Source organism: Parus major, chromosome 2, assembly GCF_001522545.3.
Source record: "Parus major isolate Abel chromosome 2, Parus_major1.1, whole genome shotgun sequence".
In the NCBI taxonomy this organism is placed as follows: Eukaryota; Metazoa; Chordata; class Aves; order Passeriformes; family Paridae; genus Parus; species Parus major.
This window is the reverse complement of record NC_031769.1, coordinates 65,392,132-65,401,016: the sequence shown is the minus strand read 5'-3', so window position 1 is coordinate 65,401,016 and position 8,885 is coordinate 65,392,132.

The following is an 8,885-nucleotide window of genomic DNA, read 5'->3' as shown; positions in this document are numbered from 1 at the left end:
GAGGTCTCAGATGACCAAAGAAATAGGATTTCAATCTCTAAGGCATCAGACTTCTGGCCCTTGAGATCTTCTGATCCTTCATTGTCAACCTCACACACAAACACTGCAGAGCCTTGCCCCCAGCACCAGCTGAACAGCATTTGGCTTCCTATCACAAAAACTGCTTGCCCTTTTTCTATGAAAATTAAACAGAAAAACCACTACATCTTAAATCCACATTCTACCACTTAACCTGTAGCTTTCTCCCTAGCAGCAGAAAGGCATGTTTGTCATATGACAGAGACAGGGAGATTTGTTGTCTAAAGATCATTCAGGGGTTGACAGCTCAAGATCTCTGCTGTCCTCTAAATTATAAAGGGCTTTACACCTTCAGCCTAAGAACTGCCTTGTTTTTTTCCTTGAATTCCTGTTTATAATCAGATACCATTTTGGCATGGTCAAGCAACAAAACCAGAGTTCATCTTCACTGATCCCAGCACAGCAAAAGAATCCCTTGCTGTCCCAGAAGATCTGTGGTACATTCACCCTGTAACACCTGAATTCTAGTACATCTGGCAGCTACTGCAGATATCCTCCTGAAGGAGCCTCAAAAGGCTTAGTAAGGGCTCTGTGGCAACAACCAGGCTCTGAACACAGCTCAGCTGTGCACAGGAGAGAGCAATATCGCCCAGGTTTGTGCAGCCTGAGCAAGAAGGTGGTGGGGGTTTTGTTAAAACAAAGATCTGCACATTTCCACACAGATCTCCTTGAAGTGAAGGGTATGAGGCACAAGTGAACCCCATAGTCAGATTCTGGGCCAGATTCTCAGCCCCTTCTGGCAAGATTGCATGAATTGGAACTGTCTTTATGCCATTACTTCTGTTATATTGAAAGATGCTATTCTTTCCATAAATATCCATTGCTTAAATTTCTCATATATCATCTCCTATGCTCTCCAGTGCGGCCCTAAAATAATTCCAGTGTGGCTGCCTTTGTTATTTTGATGGTGTTCTGCAGCATGAGAAAAGAGAGTAGTGGGAGCAGGAACATCTAAATGGTGTTATTCCAACTGAAATCGAGTTTTTGTCCCAAAAGACACAGGGGAAGTAAAGTGTGAACTTATCTTTACCCTCAGTTCTCATGTAACGGACCACGACGAAGAATCCACCTACAGCACAAACTTCAATTCTGAAGTAACTTTCCCGGGACTGACAAATGCTTCAGCGAGACAAAAGGGACGGGAGTCTGCTCCCACAGGGCTCAGGCAAACACGGTGATCAGTGTGCTACAAATACACTCACTGATCAACTAAAGCTGAGATAAAACAGCTACTACAATGTTTCTACCAAGTTATGCACACCTCAGTCACAGGGACTTCTGTGTCCCAGCAGGCAAAGTCCCAGACTGCCAGACACAAACAGATCTCCCACCACTCCTTCATAGCAGCACTTCACGGTGAAGGTCCACCCACAGATCCAGCTCTCCCCCAGCCTCCTTACAGGGCTATTAACTGCTGAGAGCCTCCTTTCTGTGCAGCAGTAGGATGGGGCATATGCTACAGGGATCAACCAGCTGAGAACAGGAAAACATTCCCAGACCTCACATATGGATGCAGGACCTTCCTCACGCAGTGCAAGAATGCTGACTGTGGCAGATATGAGGGCAGAAAGTCACACATTTTACCCTGGAAGAGCAAGGGGGAAGTCTTGCTTGAATTGCTCTGTCAGCCTTACAGATTGCTTCCGTTTCCCCTCAACATCCACACCTCCAGGAGGCCTCAAAAACAAGTACTCTGGCCTAGCATTGGCTGGTCATGTGGAGTTCTTTAAAAATAAGCACTGTAAAAAAATATATTACGAAGCAATCCTTTGCAGTCCAACGCCCACAGGGTTAACTTCCTGCTGCCTGCTCTCTTCCCTTGCTGCTCAGCCCAGTCTCCCCTTGGAGGCAGGGACTCTCTCTGGTGCTTCAGCACTGCCCTGACCCAGAGAGGAGAGCTGTTCAAATCATGAGAGCTACATTCAAGCCCAGCTTCACTCTTGCCTCTCTAGTGCCTCTAATGCAAACACATTATGAGTTTGCCTTAAAATGAATCTGAACTCAAGCATGCAGGTTTCTACAACAATCTCCCCAACAGAGTACAAAATAAATAAAAGAAATACAGAATGGACAAAACAGATAAGGAGGAAAAAAAAAACAACCACGTAAAGCAAGTCAGAAGTAAAGTTGCCTTTGTTCTGCCCTTAACACAAAGTGAGATGCAAGATGTTTGCATAGAAAGATCCCATTCCTGAAGACTTAAAAACCTTCTCCTCCCTCTGTTTCTCATGAGACTACTCTGTTTCTCACCCATGTACCTCCTTCCAGAATCTCTTTATGTATTTCCTCAGCCAGTGAGACTGAACAAGAACACTACATTCATCAAGTGAGCACCGCCCCCCCTCTTTAGACATCAACCGTGGAGCCTGAAAGGATCAGAGAGGAGATGTTTGTTTCAGCCAAGAGACTCATTGCCAAAAGGGATTCAAGCAGCTCTTGTTGGAGGAGAAAGGGGAAACCCTGAACAAAGAAATCAGTCAGAGAAGAGGCTCCAGAAGGGAAGAGCCTGGGGCTCAAGGTGATTTCTGCCAGCGGGCTATTTTGTTGATAAGGATTACACAGCTACTCAGTGTGCCAGACATGAGCCTGCAAATGGTAAAGCATTCCCTGTTGGCCCTGTGATAATGCCTATACCATCTAGTTATACAATAAGCCTAAGGTTGTTTTTCCTAAACCAGGCAGTTGCTGGCAAAGCTAAAATAAGCTACTGTTGTCTCACACTGCAGTAAAGCAGCCTCACACAATTTCCCTCTCCCTCCTGATACTCTCCTTCCACACAGCTGCACAGACGATACTGATGCCATCAATGCAAGATCAGGGCACTCCCAGTCCAAGCAGGGAACAACTTAAAAGAGGTTCAAACTCCAACTGCTTTGATCAGGGGAGTGGCTCCACCAGAGCCAAAATAAATGTTTGCTGATAATCCTGTGCCCTCTGTTTGCTTGTGTGGCTCCCATTTTATTAGCCTTCCTATGGTAAATTTTACAGCTGGAGTTAGGAGAGTGATAAAATGCACAGATTATGTTCTTCACTGTTGCTGGTCTGCTTCTCCCCAATTTAATACAGCTTTACCTTGAAAAATAAACACTTTGATCCAGGATGCTCTCTTGCCCCTTGCAAACCTTCACCTCTTTCTACTGCTTGATAGTCATCAGTTCAGAGAACAACAGCCTGATCCAGGGTGGGAGGACAGCAAGTCACAATCAGATTTCCCTACTGAATTCTTGAGATGCTCTTTACAAGAGCACTCAAATCAGAGATCCTCCTCAATCAGTGCACCACTGATAATGATTTACCCCTCCCTCCCTGCAGTGCTCTGCCTGGGCTCCAACAGGACCCCTCAGATGCTGAAATACAAATAAATGCAGGATCCAGACCATAGAAACCTATTGGCGTCCTATGATTTGATTTCTCACACCAACATCACTGGAGCAGAAACTTCAGTGTCTACACAGTAAGTTTTGATTCAGCCCCAAACCCAATACTATAACTTTCATCTCCTCCTTCTTGAAGTATTCAAGTTATGCCCCAGTTATTTCTCATTCTGAAAGCCAAGAGAGAAGCCAGCAGAAGAAAGGTACTTGCTTTGCCTTTATTTTTCCAAGTTCAAACTCCTCAGATTGAAAACTACATGAATCTGCATCACTTAGCTGGAGACACTTTTGTTCTATCTACATAAAAATCAAAGATAAACCAATTTATTAACTGTGTCACAGCAAAAGCTGAAGAAGCTGTCAGTAGCTCTCTAGCCCCAACACAGAATTCCTATTGCTTGGCAGCAGGCTAAGAAATTACTGTTCAGCCTTTAATGTTGAATTTTATGAATGGAAAACAGTTTTGCCTCAGAGCTTGTATTTATTATTCACAGCTTGGTCTGCTCCCTAAAAACAGGAAAGCAACATCAAATTCAAGGCGTCCCTGGATTCCTAGGGAACTACAGACCCAGATCAGGAACACACAATATTTTTCCATTCCTAACTCTTTTGTCAGCATCTCCAAGGGTAAACACATAAGAAGAAGCATAAGAGTTCAGAAAAACATCGGTACCTTGTGGATGATGAGTACAAACAAACAGGCCTAGAGCCACTACTACAGTGAGCTTTGGTACTGCAATTGCATAAGGTGGGAAGCAAATAACACTGCAGGATTCTTTCACCTCCAAGTCACTATTGCTTGCTCACACAATCCTCTTCTATAGTGTTGTCTACAAAAGCAAACTGCTCCCACTGGCCAACAAAAAACAATATGAACGAAAACCCCAAGTACAGCCAAGCTAAGAAAAAGACTCAAGCAGAGTCTTGGGTATCTCCAGATTTAACCACATCAGATTATTCAGTAGAGGGGAAAGAAATTTTAAAAATATCAATCTCAGCCCAACTGTGGTAACAATTCAGGGAAATTTTTCTACGTTGGCTTAACTGAAATAAACTCCCTGTGCAGACCTCCATATAACTGATATCAGCCTCAGTATTGGAGAGGTATTTTCTCTGCTAATTTTCTGGGGTTTACCTTCCCTTTAGGATGAAACCCCAAACACAGGTGAGACTGACCTAACAGACAAATATTAAATTTTGAAGACTTTCTGCTTGAAGTCAGGGGATGCAGCCAGATCAAGCTAAGCACTTTTGTCTGGAAAGAGCAGTGGCTAAAGAATCTATTAAATGGAGGAACCCTTCAGACACAGACAGGGACCACACAGCAGAGAGGACTGGTAAGACAAAGACTCACCACGAGCTATTTGAAAGAAAGTCCAAAACTATACAGTTGTACCTTGACAATATGGGGACTTCAGCAAAATTGGCTGAAGGAATTCCTGGTTCTGTCAAGACACTGGACTTGTGCTGTAGTTTTATTTACTTATTTTAAGCTCAGAAAATTCTCTGGCCTGCCTCATACCACAAAACCTTCAGCTGGGCTGAAGGATTGAGGCCCCAGGGTGCAGCATTGCTCACATCAAAATCACTGCTAAGGTTTCTACATTGCCCCATGAGGCACTACCAAACTACCAGGTTTTTCCACCACAGTGATTTTAAGATGTTTCTGCCTCCTTCCTCAATAGTAACTACACCCACAGGAAACACCGTAGAATAAGATGAAAGAGAGGAGGATGGGGAACACCATGAAATAGATATAAATCCAAAGAACTTGCCAAAGTGGTACATCAGAAGGAAGATTAGAAAGCCAGTCTGCTGTATTGCGTAAGTGATTACATTTTGTACCATCTAGAGAAAATAAAACTCAACACCCATGCTGTTACTGGAACATCTGCAAAGACAAATTGTTTCCGTAGAGAGGGAAATGCTGCCTGTACCTATAAGGTCCTGCACACCTCCAAGTGCTCTTGAGACCATGTTGAAGCAGCTGATGTGCCTCAGGAAGTGCACCCTGCTTATGAAGGCCTGCCCCAGCTGCGCTGGGAGCCATCACAAACACAGCAGAGCACTGAGGCCCCTGGAGCTGTGCTCATGCCTGTGCCACCTCAGCTGTGCACTCTCTTCCCTCCCTTGCACCCACACAAGGTTCATTCTGCTCTGCTGCACACAAACCACACCAGCAGAAGGCTGCTTGCCTCTGCCTTGGGCTTTCCTCTTGGACTGGCTCTGCTAGGGTCGTAGAAGTTCTGTAGCCACAAGTGGGGAAACAAGGTGGGAGGTTAAGAGATGCTTAAACTGCTGCAGGACTGGTGCTCATTTGCAGGGCAGTCCTGAGTCCTGCTCAGCTTCATGGAAACTCCAGTGCAACACAGCAAAAATGATTTTGTGAACTCAGTCCTCCAGGGAAACCAAGGTGGCCTCCAAAGCTGGGACACTGTTCTACTGGCATCCCTAAGGACACCTTTTTCCGCAATACCCCGAGCTACAGCTCCTCAGTCCCAGGCAAGTCCTAACTCTCCAGCTGATCCCCTCCCCATCTCGAGGAGGAGCCGAGCCATGCCATTCCTCGTGACATCCTGGCTGAGGAGGTATTTGCAGCAGTCCCAGCAGGGCTGCCTGCCTACATCCATGCTGCCTTGTGTGGCAGCCCAGGTCCTGTGCTAATTGGTGCTAACAGATCAGATGCCAAGAGGATGGGACATGGCCACCTCCTTAAATCAGGAAAATCCAGCCTGTTCTAAGGAGAAATCTTTACAAGAGTGCCATAGACAAGGTGATTTCATTTCAAAGTACCTTCTTATATTTTTTGCCTTTTAAATATTTAAGTATTAGTATTTGGACAATTAATCTGACCTTACCAAAGAGGACCTGTCCTGTCATCCCCACCCCACTATGAATCAAAACGTTTTATGTTCTGAGCTCCCCATCCCTGCAAGAGGAGGAGAGATCAGGGCGTCTTTTCATCCGATGCAATAAAAAACCCCAAACCAAAAAAAACCAAAAAAAACCCAAAAAAAACCAAAACAAAAAAAACCCAAAAAAAATACCAAAAAACACAAACCAAACAAATTGAGGTGCTTGCATGTAGTGGAAAAAATCCTGTTTGGGCCAGCCTTTGCACACCAAACGCCGTTCCCGGCTGCAGCACTGACCAGGCCTAAAGCTGCAGCTGATTTTCGCCTTTGCAGCCCCGCAGCGTCCATCGCTCGGCGAGAAATCCGTGTGCGGGACTCCAGGGCTGCTGCTGGTGACGAGGAGTGGGACACGTCAGCGGGAAGCTGGGACACCCTTCCCTGCCAGGGCCAGCCAGGAGGTGGCACTCTTAAACTGCTGAGCCTTCCCACTACGCTGGATTTTTGTAGGGTTTGGGGTTTTTTTTCCGTTCCTACCTCCCCCCAGTAATCTTTTTTCCTGGCTTGAGGATGGCGATACGCTATAGCAAAAACTGGCCTGAAAAAAAACCCAAACAAACAAAAAAACCTCGGCGATGGCTTTGTGATTTCATGATTGTTTCCCTCTCGCATAAAGGGCTGGCCGGCTGAGAGGAAGAGGTACACTCGGCCTAGGTGATGTTTTACAACTTTCTCCCTCTAGCAAGTGCCGGAACTGTTCTGGTTTAACCCTCTGACACCTTGACCCAGCCCATTCAAAGTCCCTTTTAAAATTTCTTTTAAGCGGCCTACACCCTCAACGCACAGCAATGCAGAACACCTAGCGAGCCCTGACCCAGCAGGCAAACAACAAAAGCGCTTTATCTCGAGGGACGCCTTATCGCCCGGCTCCCGCTCCCTGAGCAAACAGCAGCGCTGGCCGGGACAGCCGGGCCCCTCTGCCCCGCAGAGCCCGGGCTGCCGGACACTAAAACAGCACTGACCTGCCCCTCTCAGCAGTTTGTACCACGACTCGCTGAGCTGGGGGGTCAGGCCTTCCTCATAGGACTCAACAAGTCCCTAATCCCCAGGGAGGAGGCAGCGATGCCGCAAGGTTTTCCAGAATGCATGTCGGCACTTTCATGTCCCAGCAAGGCCCCACGAGAGCACGGCTTGTTCACTGAAGGGAGGTGACTGAACAAGCTGCTGCAGTTCACAGCAGTGCTTTGACTCTCTGTGAATCTGTAATAAAGTTCCAAGTGGGAAAAACATTGTCAGAACATCCTGAAATTATCTCCACTCACACTTTGATAAGGCAGACACCAGCTTTCTTCATAGACACCCCCTCCCCATCAGCAACACTCACTACAGAGCAAAGCCCCACCATCTAGGAATTATTGATATTCCTGCAACTGTTTCATCATCTGTTTTTAAGAGAAAGATGACATACGTGTCATATATTTAAGAGAAAAAGAACATATATGCTGGATTTTTACTTCTCAAACTTGTTTAGCAGCAGTGGAGGCAACAGGTGGGAAGCAAGCAGCCAGCCGTGACCTGCTAGCTCTCCCTAAGCTGCATCTGGCCATGGTTGAGGGAAATCAGTGGTCAGAGGCTCAGCATGGGAACTGCTCACCTACACCATTTCTACTTTCAGGGCTTCAGAGAGTTCACAAATGAGTGCTGCTCCCTTGAGTAAGGAGGTCCTCAACTACTCAGCCTGCCTTTTTCAAGTAACAGCCCAGATGAGTCATAGCAAAGATTGCAGTGTCTGTGTCTTTTTTTAGTGAGTTAAAAGTTCTCATGGCCACGTTTTTCCTCCCTGAAACTTGGCCCTTCTCTACCACAACTGCAGAGACTACCAGCAAATCGGGCTTTGTGAGCCAGGTACTCCGGGACAGCAGTGCCCCAATTGCTGGCTAGACAGGCCGCAGGTTCTTCTTGTCACGTGAGTACCACACACCTCACCTTTCCCGAGCATCACACGTCACACAGATGGAAGAGCCAACCTGTGTACGTGCAGACAGCTCAACACTTCTCAGAAACACTGCCTTTGTTGTAAGCACTCAGACAAGCCTGTGCCCACCCTGCTTTCCACTAAGGCCATCAGAAGGATGATGCTGAGCTGGTGGTACCAGAGAAAATAATTTTCCAAGAGCTCCCGGGATTCATTCTAGAAACTGCCCACAAGCACTGATTTTTTTGTGGAAACCAAGCCAATTTCCAGCTTTCCTGAGGGCCTGGCAGCCTCTCCTCTCCCACTGAGAGAACTCACACCTGGCCTCCTGATACAGAAAAGACCATCATGAAACACAGATGGGGCTGCAATGCCTCAGCTACAAGTGCACTGCCAGGACCAGCATTTAAAAGTAGCCCACTGCCTGCGTTGAAGGGCTCTCTAAAAAGGTGACAAGGACCAAACCAGAAGCCTTAGAAATTGCCCAGAAACTGGGATCTTACTTGTCAGAGCAAAGATCTCACTTGTCAGAGCAAATCTATACATACAGCAACAACCAAATGCCTTGAAAATAAAAAGTTTCCAGTTAGACAATCATCTTGATTT